Source organism: Lissotriton vulgaris, chromosome 3_1 (genome assembly GCF_964263255.1).
Source record: "Lissotriton vulgaris chromosome 3_1, aLisVul1.2, whole genome shotgun sequence".
Lineage (NCBI taxonomy): Eukaryota > Metazoa > Chordata > Amphibia > Caudata > Salamandridae > Lissotriton > Lissotriton vulgaris.
In genome coordinates, this window is record NC_141689.1 from 908,915,977 (window position 1) to 908,939,727 (window position 23,751).

The 23,751-nt window shown below is 47.3% G+C and overlaps 1 protein-coding gene and 1 pseudogene across 1 annotated transcript in view; both read right to left on the reverse strand.

Moving 5' to 3' along the window:
• PTAR1 (protein prenyltransferase alpha subunit repeat containing 1) overlaps window positions 1-23,751 on the reverse strand; it is a 276,298-nt gene that overhangs the window by 47,719 nt on the left and 204,828 nt on the right. The gene's annotated exons all lie outside the window — the stretch shown is intronic.
• Window positions 22,045-22,162, reverse strand: LOC147727198 (U4atac minor spliceosomal RNA; annotated as a pseudogene).

Consider the following 23,751-nt stretch of genomic DNA (forward strand, 5'->3'; position numbering starts at 1 on the left):
TATAAGATATGCATTTGTACATATTGGTATTACATTCATCTAAAAATAAGCATAAAACATATTATATTTACAAGGTCCTAAAATGCAAGACATATATACTGTTTGAAATTACTTCTTTTAGTCTTGACCCCCTATTGTACTTACAATTCAATTAGCACGAGCGGACCAATTTGGACTCTACTACTGCTAGGATTTTCAGATGATTCCAGCTACAACCACTAAAAGATTAAGTTATACAAAATTGTAAAAATCCGTTTTTTAAACTTTAAAAAAAAATAAGCCCATTCCTATATCTAATGTGACTGACAGGTAACAAAAATGTACTAACGCCAAATACAATGAGTTGGCCACTGTCAGTTTTTAAAATTCGAAGGGACTCTAAGTAGCTCCTTACGTTCAAACTTCTACATAGAGGCTTGAACCACTTACGTCTGGAGCTAGCATATGCTGCGCAAAAGAATAAAACATGCACAGTATCCTCATTAGCACCTAATGTACACAGTGTGCATTTAGGATCACTGGCCCTCAGTTGAACTTTTGCCTATTTAGCTGTAAAAGCATTAACTTGTTATGTCTCATACCTGAATTTCATATATAGGGACTTTGCCAGTTGGGGTTCAATCTCATCTAAAAAAAAGGGCTCAAAACTCGGCATCAGTTTAAACAAGCATTTGCAATGCAATAGGTCTCGCATTAGGAAAGTTTGAGGTATTGGTATTGTAAATGACACATTTTTTATTTATGTGTTGGTTTTGAAAATAGTGAAATTAATAGCTTTGTTATTTACAATGCCAATAGTTTTAACTTTCGCAAACGTGACACCTATAGCATTTGTAATGCAACATGTGTTGTATTTACACGACTTAGATGTATTAATATTACAAATAACAATGTCTTATTTTTTTAAATAATTAATACTTAAATAAAAGTTATTGTAATTTATAATGGCAATAGCTTAAACTTTTGTAAATAACTTTTGGGAAGATTATGTTCAGTGTATTTTATTGTGATGAAAATCCAAGAACAGAAATGAAATATTAACATCTTTTTGTTACATTTGTAATAAATCGTGAAACATTGAGAGAACATATTAGAACCAGTTGTTGTTGAATGGTTGCACAGAGTGATGCTGTGGCCTTCAGTGGTGCTGAGGGATGCTGTGGCCTTCAGTGGTGCTGAGTGATGCTGTGGCATTCAGTGGTGCTGAGTGATGCTGTGGCATTCAGTGGTGCTGAGTTATGCAGTAGCATTCAGTGGTGCTGAGTGATGCTGTAGCATTCAGTGGTGCTGTGGCGTTGAGTGGTGCTGAGTGATGCTGTGGCGTTGAGGGATGCTGTGGCGTTGAGGGATGCTGTGGCGTTGAGGGATGCTGTGGCGTTGAGGGATGCTGTGGCGTTGAGGGATGCTGTGGCGTTGAGTGGTGCTGTGGCGTTGAGTGGTGCTGTGGCGTTGAGTGGTGCTGTGGCGTTGAGTGGTGCTGTGGCGTTGAGTGGTGCTGTGGCGTTGAGTGGTGCTGTGGCGTTGAGTGGCGCTTTGGCTTTGAGTGGCGCTGTGGCTTTGAGTGGCGCTGTGGCGTTGTGGGGTGCTGTGTGGCGTTGTGGGGTGCTGTGGCGTTGAGTGGTGCTGTGGCGTTGAGTGGTGCTGTGGCGTTGAGTGGTGCTGTGGCGTTGAGTGGCGCTTTGGCTTTGAGTGGCGCTGTGGCGTTGTGGGGTGCTGTGGCGTTGAGTGGCGCTGTGGCGTTGTGGGGCGCTGTGGCGTTGTGGGGTGCTGTGGCATTGAGTGGTGCTGTGGCGTTGAGTGGTGCGGTGGCGTTGAGTGGTGCGGTGGCGTTGAGTGGTGCTGTGGCGTTGAGGGATGCTGTGGCGTTGAGGGATGCTGTGGCGTTGAGTGAAGGGGTTGTGTTGGAGGGTGGTGGTGGAGTTGGAGGGTGGAGTTGGGGGGTGGAGTTGGAGGGTGGAGTTTGGAGTTGGAGGGTGTATTTGGAGGGTGGAGTTGGAGGGTGTAGGGTGGATTTGGAGGGTGGATTTGGATGTAGGATTTTGATTTGGAGGGTGGAGTTGGAGGGTGAAGTTGGAGGGTGGAGTTGGATTTTGAGTGTGGATGGTGGAGTTGTAGAGTGGAGTTGGATTTTGAGTGTGGAGTTGGAGTCCGTAGTTGTAGTTTGCGGGTGGATTTGAAGGGTGGATTTGGAGGCTGTAGTTGTAGTTGGAGGGTGGATGTGGATGTTGGAGTGTGGAGTTGGATGGTGTTTTTGGAGGGTGGATTTGTAGTTGGAGGAAGGGGTTGGAGTGTGGGTTTGGTGTATTGAGTTGGATGGTGGAGTTAGAGGGTGTAGTCGGAGGGTGTATTTGGAGGGTGTAGTAGTGCTTGGATGGTGGATTTGGATGGTGGATTTTGAGGGTGGAGTTGGAGGGTAGAGTGGTGGGCGTATAGAGTGGTGGTGCTTGAGTGTGGGCGCTAGAGTGGTGGATAGGGTGGAGTGTGGGGGATGGATGGAGTGGGGGGGTGGATTGAAACACTATAGAAAACATAAGCTCTTGTGAATTAGAAGGCCAAGATTACTATGGGCAGTACGTGCAAACATTTCTATTTAAAAAATTTGTATTCCATCAAAACAAAAAGCATTTATTTTACTGTCTTCCTCATGGACATACGTATATTTGTATTTCTTAAATGTGTGATGTTACTACTTTATTGCTCATGAAACGCGTTCTCTTGTAAGAGCCGCCCTTTTCCCCAGGTCTAAAAACGTGTGTTCTGAGAACCTGTCCAGAGAGGAAAGCAAAAATGAGCAGGTTTTATTTGTATTTCTTAAGTGTGATGGAAACAGAGGTTTTAAATGGAACAAAACAAATCCAGACACTTTACTTGCCGATGCACAAATGATAAATATTCACAGAAACACGATTCCCACACATCCTCATTCGTGCGCTGTGTAGTTTCATTAGTAAAATGTGTGTCTGTGCAAAGATAGTGGACACTTCAATAGGAAGCGTGCTGTCTGCAAATGACAAGGTGATACCGCACCAAGCTTTAGTAACATTCATAACTCACCCGCCTCTTGTCCCTTAAAGGTGGGTGAGTCGCAAAGGTTTGTCCTTCTAATAAGTGGGTCTTGGTTCTAAAAAGTTTAGTGAGCACTCATGCAAGATTGTATTCTATGACCTCAAACATGCAAGGTTTCTTTTACAGCACACCCTGAGCCCAGGTACTTCAAGGCGCTCTCATGCGCGAGATTGAAATAACAGGAGGCTGGTGAAATACAGTATGTGCGCATGATAACACAATGTGCTCAAGTGGAGCAGCTGGGATTGATGCCATGTTTTCTGGTTTCATATAGTTTAGAGTCCAGCCACTAGATGGGGTTTCTTTCCCTCTTCAGTCTCACATCAAAGGTTCATGTTTTTCATTTCCATCTCGGTGCATGAGGGTAGAGTGCGTGTGGCAGGCAGACGCTACGTGAAGGCTCGGCTCGGCTTGATCTCGAGTGTTCGAGCGGAGCTCGAGCCGAGCCAGAACCGACCCAGAGCCGGGCATCACGCTTGAGCTTTCAGTTTCTCACTCCTCCTCCCAGCTTGTCCACTCCCTCCCTGCCTCAAAGCGCCCTGAAGCAGCCAAAGACAGAAATATCAGGGCAGGGTGCGAACCACTGAAGATGAGTGAATGAGTGAATGAGGGACTGCCGTGACCAGCTGCATGAAAGGCACATTTTAGGGGGAGCATGGCAGTGCATCAACCCACCGAGCTACCTTGATGTGTTTTAAATGGTTTCATGCCAGTGCCTGCAGTGGGTGCATTCACCCAATGAGCTAAGCCACTTCTGATCCGCCCGGCCTCCTCTCTACTGACTTTACCCACCTTGTTAAAAGCGCCCCCCTCCCCCCCCATGGATTCCGTGAAGGGGGGCTGCGCTCTTAAGCCGCAGCAGCATAAGTGACTGGATCTACAACTGCCAGGAATGCACACAGCTGACCTCGGCGCCCTGAATCCTGTGACTCCCCCGAGTGATGTCACCCCGAGGCCTTCTGAGATTACACAGGGAGTACACCCCACGGCAGAGGCGGGGGTGCCCTCCGAGGCCAGGCTGGCCCTGGGGTGAGCGCCCCCACAAACAGGGAGTTTACACTCGTGTCATTCACAGCCCCCGCTCCGGCCAACATCACAGCCTGGAAACGGTATGAGGCTTACTCCAGTCAAAGACAGGAGTACACCCCACGCCAGAGGCGGGCAGTGGCCTTGGTGTGAGCGCCCCCACACACAGGGAGTTTACACCTGTGGTATTCACAGTCCCCGCTCCCGCCAACATCACAGCCTGGAAACGATACCAGGTGTACTCCAGTCAAAGGCAGGTGTACACCCCTTTCCATGTTGGAAAGGAGCGCACGACACCCTGGACTCTGTGGGGGTGGACAGAAAGAGATATCTCCACAGGCCCAGGGAGGGGGAATAGGTAATCGTGGAGCGGGGACATATATTTTAAGCAAAGAACAACATTTTAAACAAGGAAGACGGGTACTGTGATAAACGGGCACCAGCAGACACGCCGTGAACGCGCAAGAAAATCACCATTAAATGTAAAAGAAAATAATAATTGAATAAAAGGAGTATTGGAAATACCTCACACGGCGGAAATCAAAGAAGGGATACGAGGGTCCTGATAGTTTATCTGAAAGCATTCAATAGTGCCACTGCCATTGGAAACCCCGCCCTTCTACAAGTAGGGTCTGGTTATTGGACACATGGTGTTGACGAATGCTAGTACTATTTTAGCTCTGAGATGGCAATTGGCCAGCTCCACGAAGGCAGTAGCCAGTCCCTAGAAATGCGCATGCGATTGGAGTAGACCTAAAAAACAAAAGGCGAATCGACCACGGGGATTGGTGGGGACCAACAGAATCTAAGCAAGTTATTTAAGTTTGGTTTTGAGGAGCGAGCCCGGAGTGAAAGCAATTTTAGCTACGTGCCGCAGCTGAAGTCCCGGGTACCAGGAGGGGGCCCGGGTGAAGTGGGGGGTGGGTGGCTGTGTGCGTGCGTGGCTGTGTGCGTGCGCGTGAGACCATGGGGGGGGGGGGGGCAGAGTGCGCGTGCGTGTGAGCCCGGGGGGAGGGGGGGTGCGTGCGTGGCTGTGTGTTTACGTGGGAATCTGAGGCAGGGGATGTGCACGGCCTGGACGTGCGTGTTCACAGACATCAATCGCCACGTGTGCCCGACCCCTGTCTCAGATTCCCAGGAGACGGGCAACTATAGTTGTCAAGCTGGACAATGCTTCGCAATGTTCTCCAGCTCGACCTACAAACAAAAATGGAGTTGTCAGTCTCCCCATCTCAGGATTTAAAGTGACTTTGTGCGCTATAAATTCCCAGTATATAGATTTGATCTCTCTCTTTGAATCAGGGGTCAACAGGTTCGGGGTTGCCCAATATCGGCTCAAACCTAGATCGGAGAACCATTTGCGGATGTGGGCCAAACATGGAAGAGTGACCAATACATCCAGATGCAGTAGCTACCTCAGGGTCTGCCTGTAGATCTCCAACTCCTCCGTTGTCCAAATTCTGATCCAGTAGGCCATTAGCCTCCATACAGCAAGAAATCCTATTCTTTTTATCGCAATATCATATGTAGGGCACCCGCTTTTCCATTTGAACGGATTTTTACATATAAATACAGACGGAAAACAAGTTTTATTTGTCTGTATGTATATGTAAAAAACGGTAAACTAGCACATTTTGCAGCGTTACCGTGCTCCAGCAGAGATGCAAAACAGGATGGTATGGTGATTGCTCATAGAGTATTTCTTCCAGCCATAGTCAGAGTGGCGATGCAGGGGCTCTAGAAGGGGTGAAAAACAACAAAGCCTCGTTAGCGAGTGAATGGCCATTTAAAGACCTGTGAAGTGCTCGGTTGCTGCTGGCAGCACAAACACTGTCAATGTGTGTGCCCAGAGAGGCTATCTCAGCCTGGACTCATACACACGACGTGGGGGGGTTGAGTGAGGGGGGAGCCTGAAGTATAAGATAAAATACATCCATGGATTGACGAAATGCTACAGAAGTTTCCGTCTAACTTTAAGGTCACATGCTTGAATCCTTGTACGGCCAACTCAGCCTTCCTTCCTTACTTTCGATGTTGATAACATGATATAATTGAAACAGGCATGGCTTAGAGTGCCAAAAAACCATCCTTTCCGTTGGTATGTTCCATTCAGTGTATTAAATCAAATGCAGGCATCTTTCTACGGTGCTCCACGCGTGCCTCTTTTATCCGGAGCAGCAAGGGTTAATAGATGCCTAACTGACTAACACTGAGCCCATGAGGAAGGTGAGCCAGCTCGTCCTTTAAGTACAAAAACGCCAGCCTTGATGAGTCGTACCAGAGGTTCTAAAAACGTTGTAACTTGATGATGCGTCTTCAGAAGGGCAGCGGACTCTGCCATCATGCCTCACCTGCCAGTATTCTGCTATTAACAGGTCTTTATCTGTCCAAGGGATCTCTGCACTTCCTTGGAGCACCCCTGGGTCACCGCCTGCTTAAAGTGAGCAAATTCAACAATGGTGTGCAGAGGGCTAGGTTTGTGGGGATAAGCGAGCGCCCACAGACTAGACCACCATCAAAACCATCCTAGGTGTATCGCCTGACTCACAGCCACAACCAGCATATTTATAAGACATGTAATTACCGTAAAAAAAAAATCAATATACAGACTAAAACTTTCTAAAACTGACAAACACCAGAAGCCAGTCTGCGATAAAATCCTCAAAAGCAGAGGTCTAAAATTCTAAAATCGAATGGTAGCAGAAAATTGTAGTAGAATTCGTGCCATGTAGATAAAACATAACATTTAAGTTATATTTGGGACATTCTGTGGATGGTAAAGTTTTCAGATTAATGTATTGACCAATAACAAACGAGTGTATGTGTGCATTGTCAATTTAAATAAATGTGAAAAAATACTAGCTGCTGCGACGTCTTTTACTTGTGGAAAAATATGGATAAATACAGATAAAATGTCCAAAAAATAAATATGGATTAATACAGACGGAAATGGCAAAAAAATAAATACCATAAAACCGGGAGCCCTAATCATATGTAAGAGGGAACATCGGGGTATTTTTAGGCTTGCGTGTCAGCATTCTCATGATTTTATATTCCCCCTATGATGAGAGACTGTAGGTTTCCCCCCCATAGCTCAGATCCATAGAGTGTAGGTGATTGAGCTCTGGCTTTATAAACTTCTAATGCAGGAGTAATGGCCTTTTGATGAGGTAGAGTGCTGCTTCTTCACTACAGAAATAGAGTTTTGCATTAGGATGGTATTTGACTTATTCGTTTGAGACTCCCATGTAAGTTTCGAGTCTAGTGACACCTAGATATACAAAATTTGGGACACATTCCAAAAGCTCGACATTCAATGTTAATTTTCTCTGGAACTTTTTATTTGGGTTGATTGCCATGTATTTAGTTTTGTTGGAGTTTATCTCAGGTCCCTTTGTCTTGTAATAAATATCAAGGCTATCAAGTACGTTTTGGAGCCCCTTAGGTGTTTGTGACAACAGTATTGTGTCGTCTGCAAAGGTGAGAGCACAAATATGGGTGCCTCCAAGCTTGGGGGAATCGTGTGAAGCTGAGTGTAGATGTTCTACCATGTCGTTTACATATAATAGGAACAGGGTTGGCGCCAGGACACAGCCCTGGCGCACCCCTCTCCTAATCAGAATATCTTCCTACATCTCTCCTCCCGGGCCCCAGCGAACCTTTGCAAAATTCCTGTTGTGAAGTCTTATGATCTGATCTAAAATCTTCTCTGGGACTCCCTGACTCCGTAATGATTTCCATAAAAGATCTCTGGGAATGGAAGCAAAAGCTGCCTTCAAATCTATGAAGCCAGCATATAGGTGTATATACTAAAGAGCCTAAATACTTGATCCAGGATGTCTTACTCTTCCATCCAAGCATTTGGCCTGGCCAGAATTTGTTTGGCATAAACCTTTTGGGTAATATCATTCAGGCTGATGGGCCTATAATTAGCTGGATCATCCCTACTACCCTTTTTGTAGATAGGGACGATTTCAGCTCCCATCCATGTGTCTGGGAGGGATAGGCTCTCCTCTAGCTATTGCATTGCACAATTGGTTCATATAGGGAGCCCAAACTTCTGGGGCATGTTTAAAAAGGTCCCTGGGAACTTTATCGGGGCCGGGCGCCTTTGCGGACTTCATACTAACTATGGGTAGCATAATGTCCTCTAAACTAAATTGAAGGTATGTAGTATGAGCTTCAGGCAAGGGTACCTCAGTGAGAATGCATGGGTCTGGGGCAAGTACATCCGGTGTGGCATAAAGCATGGAAAAATGTCTGCACCATGTACCTGGATCCAAAAAATGGTCACCTTACTCGCTTTGTTCCCCTCTGCTAAGAATTTCCAAACTTTGGATTGATCTTTAGTTTTTGCGGCTACAATGAGGTCACAATGAGGTCACTCCAGCTAGAGTCCTCCCAGTCCCTCAGGGCATTCATTTGTATCTTTTTATAATTTGATCTTTTAATTCAATTCAATTCTAATCTGGTTTACATCTTTAGATTTTAGGGCTCCCAAGAGTCTGCGTTTGGCATTGGAACATTCCTTGTTGAACCATGGGTTCGAGGATTCTGGTCGCGATCTTGGTTTATTGATATTCCTATGGGTTTTAGTTAGCTGTATTTTTATGATCTCAGACATTTTTTGGTGGATCTGAGTGAACAATATAGCCCCTGGACATTACTCTGCGTAGCCTGTTAATAGTTCGAAGAAATTGTTGTATATGTTAGTAAGGGGCTCAACCTGATCTAAAATTGTTGGCCATTTGACAGCTCTCCGATTGTTATTTACTAATGGGAGCTGAGTCTCTCATCTTAGGTTTGTTGGATTCGATGGATATTTAGCAAACCAACTCACCGCTAGATCTAAATATTATGGGAAATGATCGCGCTCTCATCTTTTATTAACCCTGAAGTCTTGGATTTTATTTCAATGCGCTAGGTTTGACATCACGTAATCAATACGGGAAGTGGCATTTCCTCTAGTAACAATATTTGAGCACCCAATGTCTGAAGGGAACCTCCTATTGCATGCCCTTAACCCTCTTTCAATAGTAAAGTGCAATATTTGGGTTGCCGATGTAGAGCACGCCACCTTTTTGTTTAATGCAAGTAGAGGAATTCCCGTGGCCAGATATTCCTCATGGAAGATCGTGTCCACTCCGGAAATAGGTTCATGGCAACAATTAAAATCGCCGCCCACCAGGACTGCTCCCTGCAAATCAATGCTATCAAGCACTTCCTCAAGATGTCGGATTCCCAATGATTCCTTTGTACACCCCCTTGGTTTTACATATATATTGAAAAGGAGAGTGAGTAGTCCATACTCAGATTTAAACTTTAACCCTAGTATGTCCTTGGAACCAGAGTTCACTGTTTCTATAGGGGTGTTTATGGTAATTTTCACCCAGATGATTAGCCCATCTGAGGGTCTTCCTCTCTTCGATGGTATGGCCCCTATATGAAAAGTTCTATAGCCTAGTTTGTACAAAGGCTCAACCGCTCATGTTTACTGGAAGAGGCACAGGTCAAAGTTATTTACATAGTACTACTAGTCTGGGTTAGAACGTTTTTGATGTAGCCCAGCAATATTCCAGGACATCATCTTTAGGGTTTTTGGGGAAAAGTCACAGGAAGGCCTATTGGGGGTTCTGTGGAGGGAGCTATGTATTATTGACAGTATCCGTGTGAGTTGTTAGTGGATCTTGTAGATGAATTCTATGCAAATGGGCATCATATATAACATGTGGTTCCTGCTTAGGACTCGGGGCCTCGAGTTTGTATGACTGTATGTTCTTCCCTTGGATGGAAGTGCCAGAATCTAAAGAGAAAGGCCTAAGTAATTTACTTTCCACAAAATTCTGCAATTTGCTCTTCTGCACTAGCCCAGAGGGAAGATTTATGGGCCACCAGGAGAAGTGTCCTGGGAAACACAGCTAATGCCTCAGGCCCCAGCTATTTGATTGCAGGAAATTGCTCACCCTGAGAACCATGAAAGCCTTTGTGTGTGTGTCAACGCTTGTGCTTTGTGGAATGCAGAAGATAAAACAAACACCCTTAAAGTCTTCTTTTCAGCCATACCTCAGAAAAAAAAACATGTTGCTGTTCTTTTACAGACAAGCTGGGAGGAATAGGGAACAACATAGTGTGGGGTGGAATTTGAGGGGTGAAACAGCACAAGAGGGAGAAAGCTAGCAAACATACTCTCATGGAGCTTTGAATAAATAAAGAAGTACCTTAAATGCGAGCAGTGGAAGGACACAAGTCAACCAAGCAAAAAACTGTAAAGAGGCTGTGCTGCAAGGGAGGGAAAATACTAGTAAGCTATCGAATAAGAAGCAAGCAAGAGAGTGACAATAAAGCCAATGAATGGCAAGTAATGGTCAGGGTAAAAGCCCAGTATAAGCTCACCAGAGATCTTTCGCAGCTAGACAGCATGCACGGTCTGGTAGGCTCAGCCTAAAAAGAGTGATGCTCCATCTCAAAAGCAGCCGAAAGATTCTATGAGATAGGAATTGGATTCCATTTAAAGATCATGAAGAGGGAAATGAGTGGAGCAGGGATTGAGATGTGACAACTGGAGTATAATAAACCAGGGAAGTACATGGAGTACAGACCATGAATGGATTCCAAGCCTTTAAAAGGTTACAAAAGATACAATTAAATGAGTTCTTGTAGAACATACTTAAAGGAATTAGGAAAAAGCCTGGTGGAAAGTGAAATATTAAAAAAAAAAGCCAAGGAAAGCACAGAATTAGGGAATTAAAGATACAGGCACTGAATCAGACGATGTAGCTGTAAGATGTGTCCTTTTATGCATGCATTCTGTCTCAGAAATAACAGTGAAAGAACCAAACAAATGAAGAAGTGTGAGGAGGGTGCGTCGAAAGATATGGGGAAAAAGCAGAACAAAAAACTCTAGATGTTTAAGTAAAATAAAGCTAAGTCTGCCTTAGAAATGCAAGACTGAACAGCTAATGTGACGTGTGTTAAAAATGCTTGTTCAGAGAAGGGGGAAAAAACTTAAGATGAGGGGAGAGAACAGTACCTTCATTTTTTAAATAATATTCTTTGGGAAGTTAAATTGAATCATAAGCAATCTGAATGGCACAGAACAAAGCACCATCAGAAGGAGAGTGAGTCTTTATCCAGCATTGTTTAACTGTGCTCAAATTGCGATAAAGAGAAGAAAGGGATGGAGTAAACTAGAGCTGCGGAGGAGCTCAAGGGATGTTGAAAGGTTTCTGGAATATCAAAACATTGGAAGATTTTCAGAAAGACAAGAGTGCAAACCTTGATAGAGAAAAATAAATAGTATGGGTAAGACGATATGAACCCCCTGAGGAAAAATAAACATAGAAAAAACACCCAACAGCTAGGAAGAAAAGAGGAGAAAAAAAGGAAAAAGAAACATTGGTAGAGGGAAGGAACATTTTTAAAATTAGCTAAGTAGTGAATGAACATTCTAAAGACCAGAGGTGCAGCAAAGGAAGTGAAGATAAATTGTGCTACCAATGTAGGAGCAAGGAGTTGAGAACCATCCATTTAGTTCAGTTCCAATCATTTTATTGTGGCCGCCAGGGACATAAAAGTACAGACAGATAAAAACAGATAATAAATACATTAAAATGCAATTCTGGCAAATTGACAATTCATAAAAGCATAATTACAGGCCAAGGACTGGCATAAGAAACAATCTAAAAGATGTTGGTGTTAATCCCAATATTATGTGCATAAATGCGTTTAAAGAATGCCATATATAATATGTCAGAGGAATGGAATACCTAGAACAGGCATCATCATGCTAACGGCGGTGGGGAACGAACCTTTCTCCTACGTACCGTACCGCATAGCACCCACAAACTTAGCAACAGACATGGCAAACACCGGGCAGCAATCTGCCCTAAGCATGCGTAGGGCAACAGAATGGCTACGTTCACCTAACAGCCTGCATATAGGAGCTAACCAGGTTCTGCAGGGGGAGGCTCTCAGCAGTAGGGTGCCGACTAGAAACTGGAAATATAGCTTCCTGTCCAGTGTAACAGACAAAAAGTCCCAGGAAAGCTCAAACCAACAAGAGGGCTTGAAGTTAATGAAATCATTTTTTTTTTAAAAAACTTTATTGTGCAAAAATTATGATTACAAGTATGGGCCTACAACCACAAGGGCCGGCCGCTAGAACATATGAAGCAATGGTATAAACTCACAAAGCAGCGACCGCTCTCTAGTGGTCCAGCATAGTACAGGATACCTTTTCGGCAACACAGGATGTAGGCAGGATATAGATGTTTTTAATTTTTAGAAACAAAACATAAAGGAAAACAAAAGAACAAAACTCAAGGCGAAAGGCATTCTAAACAATGTCAAGCTCTGATGGGGGGGGGGGGGGCCTACAGTACCGGATAACGAATCAGGAGGGCAAGAAAGATGATCGGGGGGGAGGCAGTGGGGAAGTCAGACAATAGGAAAAAGGAGTAAATTGTTTCAGGAACCTCAGGATCAGGGGGAAAGTGGTATGTCCGGAGTGTCTTCTAAGGGGGGTGTGCAGATGTTCCCTCGGTAGGCATTCCATTGACCCCAAATTTTACTCCACGCCCTAGGCTTGCCCCTAGCCAAATATACCTTCTTCTCTCTAAACATGCACCAGTCCATATTCTCCTTCCATACCAACATGGTGGGAGGCTGTGGGGAACCCCACAACTGCGCAATGTCTCTTTTTGCGATCATGTTCCCCAGTGCCGCCCACCGGGCCTGAGCAACGTTGTAATCATTTGGCTCCCACACATTCAACAAACATCTATAAACCTCAGGCAGCAGAGCGACCCCGGTGACACATTCCATGACCGCATGCACCCGCTGCCAATACGCCGCCACCTCCCGACACTCCCAGAGAATGTGGAGAAAGGTGGCACTCATTCCACATCCAGGCTTACACAACCCATCCAAGGAAAAGACCATTGCAACCAAACGAGGACCCGTAACACACACGATGAAGAATTTTGAGCTGGACGAGACGGAGACGGGCAGGAATGGCGACCTCTTTCGGGGAGGACAAGGCGGACTGCCAGTCCTTGTCATCCAGCTCCAACCCGTCTCCGGCCCAGACCTCTCTGAGACGCACGAGGAGATCTGCCCGATTGTTGATTAGTTTCTTATAGATCAAGGAGATCGTACTATCGGGCAGATGACCGCCAAGTATACGGTCCTCGAGTGGGGAAGATTCAGGAACCGTAACACCAGCTGTGAAGACAGACAGCAAAGTGTGGCGAACCTGCACATACCTGAAGAACTCCTGATCCCCCAACTCGTACTCACTTTGAAGCATCGCAAAGGCCTTCACCGCGCCTTTCACCCAGAGATCACCCAGTCTGCTAATACCAATCATATCCCAGTTCTCAAAACCTTTCGTTGTCCAGAGGCATCCCAATTGTTCAGAAGCATACAAAGGGGTCGCTCGCGTCAATCTATCATTCCATCCCACGGCCGCATTGGCATCATTCCACACACGCACCGCAATCTTAGTGGGTCTCGTTAGGTTCCTCCCCGCCGTCCGAGAGTAGAGTGCTCTATTGAAGTTACCACCGGGCAACTGATATTTGTCCATCTCGAAGGCAGGAGAAGGACCGGGTGCATACGTAGCATGGTTGATGGCGGACAACTGGGAGGCCCAATAATACCTCCTGATGTCCGGGAGTGCGATGCCCCCGTCATACCAGGGGGAGAGTTAGTTTTGCAAGAACGATGCGTGCACGACCGTCCCAAATGAAACCTCCTCTGCAAACCTTACACCTCCCGAAAGTAGGCCGCCGGAAGAACGTCAAAAGAATTTTGAAGTGCGTTGAGGAATCGAGGCAGAGACATCATTTTAAAAAGTGCCGCTCGACCGAGTGGCGACAGCGGCAATCTACGCCACCGAGCCACGTCCAACTTTAATCGTCGGATAGGAGGAAGGAGATTATGCTCGTAGTGGGCAACTGGGTCTAACGATATATAGACTCCCAAGTACTTGAAGCCTGCTTGCGAGATTTGAATGGGAAACCTACTCGGTAAGGGGGGGAAGGCCGCCCCAGATCACATACACACACGATTTGGACTAAATAATGATCAAGCCGGAGTTCTTACCGAAAGAAGCGAGAACGTCGAACAGGACGTTAAGGGATTTACGAGGGGAGGTGAGGTACAGGAGGATATCGTCGGCGTACAAACAGGAGGATATCGTCGGCGTACAACGAGACACGATCTTCAAAATCGGGGGCCCACTGAATGCCCTTTATCGACGGCTCCCATCGGAGCCAGGCTGCGAGCGGTTCTAGAGCAAGAGCAAAGAGCAGGGGGGACAGCGGGCATCCCTGCCTAGTACCCCTCCCGAGAGCAAAGAACTGGGACACTCTGCTGTTAACGACGACCTGAGCCAACGGATCCATATATAAAAGTCTAACCCAACTGATAAATTCCGCACCGAAACCAAACTTCGCCAGAGTGGCCCAAAGATATGGCCATTCAATCGTGTCAAAGGCCATCGTGGCGTCCAAGGAAGCCAAGATGGCCGGCTCCGGAAGAGACTCCGCCCTAGCGAGAACACCGTGTAGGCGCCGCAAATTAAGAGCAGTGTTCCGGTGCGGAATAAAACCGTATTGATCCGGGTGGATCAGGTCACAAATTACTGTGATTAAACGATTAGCGAGAACCTTGGCAAGAATCTTCGGCTCGGCATTCAATAGGGAAATAGGCCTATATGACGCACAGCGATCACGAGGCTTGCCCTCCTTAGGAATTATAACTATAGTAGCCAGACGCTGGTCACAAGGGAGGGTGCCAAGCTCACATGACTCCCTGAACATTGCGCGAAGATAAGGCGCGACTTTGTCCGGGCGCAATTTATACAGTTTGATAGGCAGGCCATTAGGGCCCATAGCCTTGCAAGAATGGAGGTAACGGATTGCGGTAGCAATCGCGTCGACCGACAACTGGGCCTCCATGCACTCTCGATCCTCCTCAGACAGACAGGGCAATGCGATGTCCCTCAGCAGCAAACGAGAGTCATCTTCGTCTCTGTCGGACACCGGGGAGTAGACCACACGAAAATAATCGGCAAAACACTCCACAATCTCGCCAGGGTCAGTCACGCACACACCATCCGAAGTCTGAATCACCGGGACCACACGATTCGCTCTTTCCTTTTTATCAAGCCAGGCGATCAATTTACCCGCCTTATCCCCAACATCATACAATCTACCCTGCTGTTCCCTATACATTGTCTTGGCAGCATCTGTAACAAGGGATTTATAATCAAACTGCTTCAAACTAAGGGAGTGGAGTCTCTCCCGGGTGGCGCCTAAGTCTAGATCAGCCTCGAACTCCAGTATTTCGGCCTCCAGACTCACAACCTCCTTATTTCTAGCCTTCTTGGTCTCAGCTATTAAAGATAGGGCCTGTCCACGAATAACAGTTTTGAAGGCTCCACGAATAACAGTTTTGAAGGCTTCCCACAGGGACACAGAGGACAAAACGGACCCCTCATTTTCCAGGAAGTAGTGATCTAGGGACTTTATCAGGCTGCCACGGGTCTTGGGGTTACGCAAGTACCATGGATTGATAGGGGCGATCCGCCCCGCAGCGTGTATCCCGTATCAAAACTAAGCCACACAGGAGAATGATCTGAAATGCCTCAGGCCAAGTGTCTGATCTCCCTAACGTAGGAAGACTGGACAGCAGGCATAAGGATGTAATCAAGCCTGGAGAGACTCCCCATGAGCCCCGGAGTGAAAGGTGTATTGACATTGCGTCGGATGCATCAACCTCCAGCAGTCCACCAGACCAAAGGTGTCTATGAACCCACCAAGCCAAGATTGAGAAGTAGGAAGATCCCTGGGAGGGTGGCGATCCAAACCGCCTGAAAGCACATAATTAAAATCCCCACCCATGAGGAGAAGACTGTCAGGGAGCTCCAGCATCATCCGGCCAACATCCGAGAAAGTAGAGGTCTGGAGACCCGGGGGAACATATATAGTGACCAATGAAAGAGTCTTACCCTCCCACCTCCCAGTGAGGGCAGCGTAGGGCCTCTGTCATCAAGGATAACATTATCAATCTCTATAGGGAGAGAAGACCGGATCAAAATATCAACCCCTCTGGAGCCAGTGGTGAACCCCGAGTGAGCAACCAATCGGTAACCCCACCTATTCATAGCATGACACATATTTCCCACCAGATGCGTCTCCTGCAAGAGTACCACATCAAGAGACAAACGCCGCAAATATTGCAGTACAACACCCCGTTTTATACGATCCCTCAATCCATTGACGTTCCAAGATACGAACGTCAACCCACTACCCCCCCATCCCCATGATGCATAAGTCACCCCACGAAGAGCAGGACACCTGAAGCAAAGAAAAAAACAATATGCCGCCTTGAGAGAGAAAAGCACACACACGAACACCTGATCCCACCCCCCAACCAACACCCGTTACAACTCCCCCCTCCCTGCACCCCTGCAGTAGACTAAGAAGCCACCCCAACATGCAGTGTGCCTGTCGCCCTAACAGCCCCATTCTACAAAAAGACCCCGGAGGAGGAAAGAGGCCCGTCGCCACCCGGATGTGGACAACAATGAGACATACTATAAAAAGAAAAAGAACCCAGCTGAGAAATGTCCAAAGTTTGGAGGTCAGGGACCGAAAAGTCACTTCTGTGTAGGCTCACCACCCTCGGCACGGCCAGGGTGCTCCGTCCGATCGCCTCGGCCAGGCAGGGAATCCAACCAGTCACTTACGTTGTCTAGTCGATCGAAAAAGAAGGTCTGCTCCTCATACTCCACTCGAAGCCTAGTAGGGAAACACATCGCGTACTTTAGTCCCAGGTCCGGAATACGTCGTTTTACCCCCTGAAAACCCATCCTTTGTCTCTGGACAAGTTGAGTGAATTTCTGGAAAAAATTGACAGAGGAGTTCTCAAATTTTACCGTGCCGTGCACTCTTGATGCCTGCAGGATCGCATCCCGGTCTCTGAAGTGGAAAAGTTTTGCGATGATAGGCCGCGGAGGAGCGCTCGGCTTGGGCGTACCACCCAGAACACGATGTGCACGCTCCACTGCGAAAAACTTGCTGAGTCCAGAGGGGGAAAGATGGTTCAGGACGAGATCCTCGACTAGGAGATCCACCGAGTGAGTCTTGGGATTTTCTGGAACACCTATGACGCGAATGTTGTTGCGTCGCGCCCTGTTCTCAAAATCCTCCAGCCGGTGGGACATCAAGTCATTGGCCGATTTCAGATTGCCAAGTTCTGTTTGGAGCTCCAAAACATCGGCCGTGAGGCTGGAAGTCTTCAGGTCCAATGACTTCACTTTCTCATTGGTCTTGGACAGGTCGACACTGATCAAGGTGACAGCAATGGCGACCGTGTCGATTTTGCGAGCCAGAGCCTCATATTGCTGGCCGATGGTCTCCTTCATGTTGGAGATCGCGCCCATAATGTCCTGCAGGGACAGATCAACAGGAGCGGACGGGTCCTCCTTGGCGTCCTCTGGGGTACGACTGGAGAGTCCGGGGGATCCTTTGGACTGAGTATCGGTCCATAACGTTTGTCTGGACCGGTCCCCCACGAAGAGGTGTCTTTGTCTTCCGCTTCTCAGCATCACCCCTGCCAACCATGTTGGAAGATGCGCCCATGAGGGGCCCCCGAGACCTGGTGAAAATGCCCGCCAGCAGGCCGGGCACCAACAGACCACAAAAGCTGGCTCGTACGGCCAAGACAAAGTAAGAAAGTGATCCAAAAGACGGTGATGTTAAAGCAGTGCTTGCATTAAATGAAGGCTGGATTAGCCCCCAGCCGAGCGAAACGGTCTCTCAATCAGACCGTGCCGGGATCCAGAAACGAAACCGAAAGTTATGATAGGGCTACCAAGGAGACCCCACTGCCGTTGTTGTTCAACTTCGTCCCGGATCCACAAGTCGCCCAGTCCCCGGCTCGCATCCAGGTGGGCCCAAAAAGTTCAGATTGAAGGTAGTTTCGGTTGCCCAAGCCCGATTTAAATTCCGAAAAGAGTTATGGACTCAGTCGAGGTTCATCTAAAAGGATCCGTCCAAGAATTCAGGATATCATCAGGATAGATTGCAGAGAGTGGCGCGGGTCCGGGGAGCCCTGTGCTCACGCGACCATCTTGGATGCGCGCTAAGCTCCTCCTTATGAAATCATTTGTTAACTTAGCACAACAAGCTTTACAGGATTCATTGGCCATTAAAATTGCCCAGTATTGCGGTCTCAGAGTATCCTTGGACGGGAACTTAGTGATGTCCGGTTGCTCCCACAACTCAGGCAACCCAAGAGAATAAAGCGCCTCCTTAATTCCAGAAAGCCAAGGGACCTTGCTAAAGCCGTCAGGCATCATTCAGTCCTGGAGACCATCAACATGAGTGAGTTCGAGGGTGGTCCTTAGACGTCTCCTGTATAGTAATGGACATCTCTCGGATATCCAATTTTGGATTTTTGTCAGCACACTTCAGCAAAAAAAATTTTGAAGGCAATCTTTTAGACCAATTGGTCTATAATTACTTTTGATTGTAAATAGGCAGAACAGTTGCGCCCTTCCAGGAATCAGGAAGGGGGCCCCATACAGCAATGGTATTAGCAATGGTAAGAATTTAATAGGGCCAAGCCTCTGCGTCACATACAAATATATTGTCCAGAATGCTGTATGTACCTGCGGCCTCTCCTTGCTTGACAGCATTCAAAGACTGGACAATATCAGAGATGTCAAACATTTGTGTAAAGCGAATAAGAGGGAAAGGGACCAAAGTAATATTCTCTTTTCTACTGGGGGAATCATCAGAGTACAAATTGTAAAAATAGTTAGCCCAGTTGGATTGGGCAACATTGTTTGTAGGTTCCAGTGCAGCTGAAGAGATGCCCCATGCAACCAGTAGCGAGTAGAAATCACTAGCTAGACATGCATCTAAAAGAGCCCTCCATCTCTGAATATCCCAGTCCTTTTAGGCATTATCAATGGCCGTCTTGTAGGCTTTCCCAATCGAGGGAATGTGTGCCATGTCCTTAGATTTAATGGCTTAGAGTAGGGAACAATTAAGCTTGAGACATTATTTGTTAAACCAAGAACTGTTCTTGCCAGTACCCTTCCTTTTGGGTAAGCCAGAAATTGTAAAATGACCTAGGATACACTCAAAAAAGGCCTATGGCCAGGGCAATTGTTTTGGCCACCCTCAGAGAGAGCAAGGACGCTTTTAAGATCTTCATCAACAGCAGACAATATATCAGGACAAGCAGCCACCTGGTGCCATTTTAAGTGGCGTTTGTCAGAACTAGGTTCCTTGTGTAGGGAGAAGAACCAGAGTGTGAGGGAGTGTTCTCACAGAAAGCCTGGATGGTAAAAGAGAGAGGGTTGCGATTACTTTCAGGCCTTTCTAATATGAACATATCGATTACAATCGACAAAACCTTAAATCAACTAAAAAGTAGTCAATGTGGCTCGTGTGATTTGGTTTGTTAAAAGTATGAGCTCCTTTAGGTCATATTTTATTCTTCCACTAGGGGTTCTAAGCCCGAGCTCTATCGTCAGAGCCTTCAAATGGAGGGTAACTTGTGACCATCTATTAATTGTTAGAAAGTCCAGAAAGGGGTCAGCCCACGCAGTACCCGGATCGCTTGTCAAATAAACATCGTCAATGTCAAGGGGCTCATATGTCATGCTAAAATCATCCGCCACAATGAGTTAATGTGGGTAGTGACGCTTTTCAAAGAAGCTTTCAAGCACTGGCAGGGTTTGTGATACCATACCTCCTCTAATCCCTCTTACATAAACATTAAGAATGACAATTTCAGGTTTGGTTCTGATGTTAAAATACGAGTTACTTACCTTCGGTAACGATGCATCTGTTAGAGACGATTCTAGCCGCAGATTCCTTCACGTAGAATTATCCCCAGGCGTGAGACTGGATCCGGAAGCGTTTTGCCACAGCATCCCTGCACGCTGGGGGCGGGCGACATCACGTGACTCCGCCCAGACGTTGTCCGCGTACGTGACGTCAGCGAGGTCAAACAAGTCTCACCCCGGCGCGCCTACGTCAGTTTTCTTCTGAGAACTTTTTCGTGACGCAATGCGGAGCCACCAGACAAAACTGTGGGCTGTATGGGAACAGTGTGCGAAAGATTAGAAACAAGCATTTACAATGCAACGGTCTCGCCTTTGCAAAAGTTAGAGCTATTGGCATTGTAAATGTCAAATTTTTTATTTATGTGTTGGTTTTGAAAACGGATAAATAAATAGCATGGTCATTTACAATGCCAATGGCTCAATCTCTCGCAAATGAGAGACCTATTGCATTGCATTTCGCTGCCTGTGCAAGAAAAGTGTGGGTTGCAGGACGAGATACAACAGGATGCATGCATATTCCTCCAACAAGAAAAGCAATAGTGCTGGGGTTTGACTTCACTAAGTGTGAGGGGGTAGAGGAAGAGGTGCGGGTATCCTCCACGGGAGTCAGGTGGGGGGGTAATTGTGCAGTTATGCACACAAGTCAATGGCGGGTGTGGTTATACACTTAGTCAATGGTGGGCGGGGTTATGCACACAGACAACAATGGGATGGCAGGCGGGGTTATACACACGGACAACTGCAGATAAGGATATGCACACAGACAACAGAGGGTGTGCAGATGGGGATGCGCACAAGAACAATGGAGGGTGGTCGGTTGGCATTCTGCACAAGGGCAGGAGGGCAGGTTGAGTTATGCACACAGACAATGGCAGGTGGGTGGGATTATGCACAGGAACAACGGCCGGATGGAGATAGGCACTCAGACTTCGGAGGATGGGCGGGGATATGCACAAGGACAACAACATGCACAGTAATGTACACAGAGAATGGCGGGTGGTGTTATGCAAACAAACAATGGTTTTATGCACAGCAACAAAAGCAGGCTGGCCGGTTTAGGTACATGGACAACGGTGGGCAGGGTTAGGCTCATGGACAACAGCGGGCAGGCAAGATAATGCATACAGACAACAGTGGGTAGGTTATGCACACGGACAACGGCGGATTGGGGTTAAGCACACAGACAACGATGGATGGGCAGGTGTGGTTATGCACACGGAGAATGATAGAGGGATATGCACATTTACAACAGAGGGTTGGCGGGGTTAAGCAAATGGACAACAGTACAGAACAGTACAGTACAGTGCACGACTCTTCAGTACAGGTGCTAAATAGACCTCGCTTCTCACAGGCAATGCATTGCAGGGAGGTTAGACTGGACCTCACTCTAAGCAGGCACATTATGCTGAGAGACTTGCCCGTTCACCCTGCGCTCTGGATCCACAACTTGGGCATTGTGTTTTCTTCCCCTACTTATGGGCAGCTAAGTGGATGGTGTGTAAAGGGGGGGGCCGTTATAGGCGCAGCACGAGGTCGCTCTGTGGCGCTGGCTGATTGAGGCTGTACCGGCAACTGTATGTGCATAATCCCATGCTGCGGCAGCTTTTAACACCATGGCCAGTGGCCGTGCCGCCAGCAGCCATTAGAAGGACCAGGCCCCCGCACCACATCAAGAGGGGGCCGAGAGCGGGCGCCTAGGAGCGGGACTCCGTGCCACAGACTGAAGAGCACTATGAGAGACGGCACACCTCTCAAACCAGTCTGTGCTTCGCTGCACCGACCCCGGTTACTTAAACAATAATCTACTTATACACGGCATTCACGCCTTCCTCCAAAAAGCGGACTGCGTGTGACACCCACAAGAGCGAAGAGTAACAAGGGTGCCGTGGGCAGTACAGCCCCCCGGACCTGCACAGCACGACTGCAGACATGCGGACACAGGGCCACACACTGCAGCATGGCACCGTGGAAAAAAGGGAGCCTTGGGCAGGCCGAGACCTAAAAACTGATCTTATTGCAGATGGACTACATCTACCACTGTAATCAAACAAACTTGTATTCGGTTTTAACTTTGTGACAGAGGGGGTTCCAAAAATTGCACCATGACAGCGCACAGCCCTGGTGATGCGAAAGTGTTGTCTGGTGTCAGCAGTACTGCCCTCGCTAGCCGCTCACTGGACAGTCACCCAAAACAAGGACGGATGGAGAGAGTGGGACAGTGCTCCTGTCCAGTGTAAATCAAGTCCCTCCTCAGTCATGGTGACCTTAGTCTGACGTCGCACATCACCCCCGGCCTCCACTCTAGCACCCCTCCCTCCCACCGACCTCCCTTTATTTCTGTTTACAAAAACACACATTGTCTTGGGTTGTGTTAAAAAAGGGTGCACATACCCAGCAGGCAATGCTTCACGTTGGTTTTATTATCTGCATGTCATTTGCATACTGGGAAGAAAGTGAAACTATGACTCCTGAGGTTGAAATGTTGCAGTGTCTTTGTGGAGCAGGCAGCCCAGCAGAGATGGGGCAGAGTCAGTGACTCGCTATGTGATTGACACTGAAACCCGCATGGGTCTGGGGCAGTGACACACTAGGTGGTTGACACTGAAAGGCCCATGGGTCTGGCGAGGAGTCAGTGGCAGGCGATGGATGGCCGCATTATGTGGAGAAAGTATAGGGCATGTAAACAGGAGAGTAGTTCTCCATCGAGGGTGAAAGAGAGTTACAGTGACTAATGGGCGCCACACTCGTTTTATAGACCTCTCTAGGATAAAAAAAAACCAGAGACGTCATATCCGATACTGGAAGCTCCAAATCACCGTTTTCATGCAGATGTTTACGGCCATTGTATGAGTGAACTGACCAATCTGGGGCTTGCTGGTTCTCCGCATTCTATGAAGTAAAAGCACTGACCCTCTGAGCTCTGTTTCATGGGATGTGGGTAACTCTGCCCCCAGCCTGCCTGACCGCCCAGAGGCTGCCTTCGGTCTGTTGACAGTGTCCCAGTGACCTACACCCCGCCCCATGGGATGTTTGTAAATAGCATCTGTCTGTCTGGAGGGGAGGGGCTTGCTCTCTATAGCACACGCTGCCCCAGGTGGTGAATGCCCCCGCTCGCTGGGAAACGGCCGCAGGGAAAGGTGGGCGCCGATGCGAGTTCCAGTTATTCAGAGTTTGCGAATTATTTTGGCGCGATGTTTCTTTGAAGAGACCCCCGGGGAGAGGTCACCCCATGGATGGACCCCACTCTCCTCCTCATGGTCTAGTCTCACGCCCTGCATGCGTGGGCAGGTCACAATCAGCCATTGACGCGCCCCTCGCATAGCGCCACTCTCGCCCGTGCCCCACTCGAGGTTCATCATCTTGCAGACACTCACTGCACCTATGTTGATGATCATCCCCTGGCACAGACCTGTATGTTCATTAAGGACCATTTTCTGGCGCAGACATATTTCATGCCCATTGAAGAATCACCTTGTTACATAAACTTATTTTAGGTATATTAAGGATTCATCTTCCTACGCCAAGTTTTAAGAATTGATCTTATGCAGACTCACTACATCTGCCTTAAAATCCTTCTTGGTTGCATAGCGCCACTCTCGCCCGTGCCCCACTCGAGGTTCATCATCTTGCAGACACTCACTGCACCTATATTGATGATCATCCCCTGGCACAGACCTGTATGTTCATTAAGGACCATTTTCTGGCGCAGACATATTTCATGCCCATTGAAGAATCACCTTGTTACATAAACTTATTTTAGGTATATTAAGGATTCATCTTCCTACGCCAAG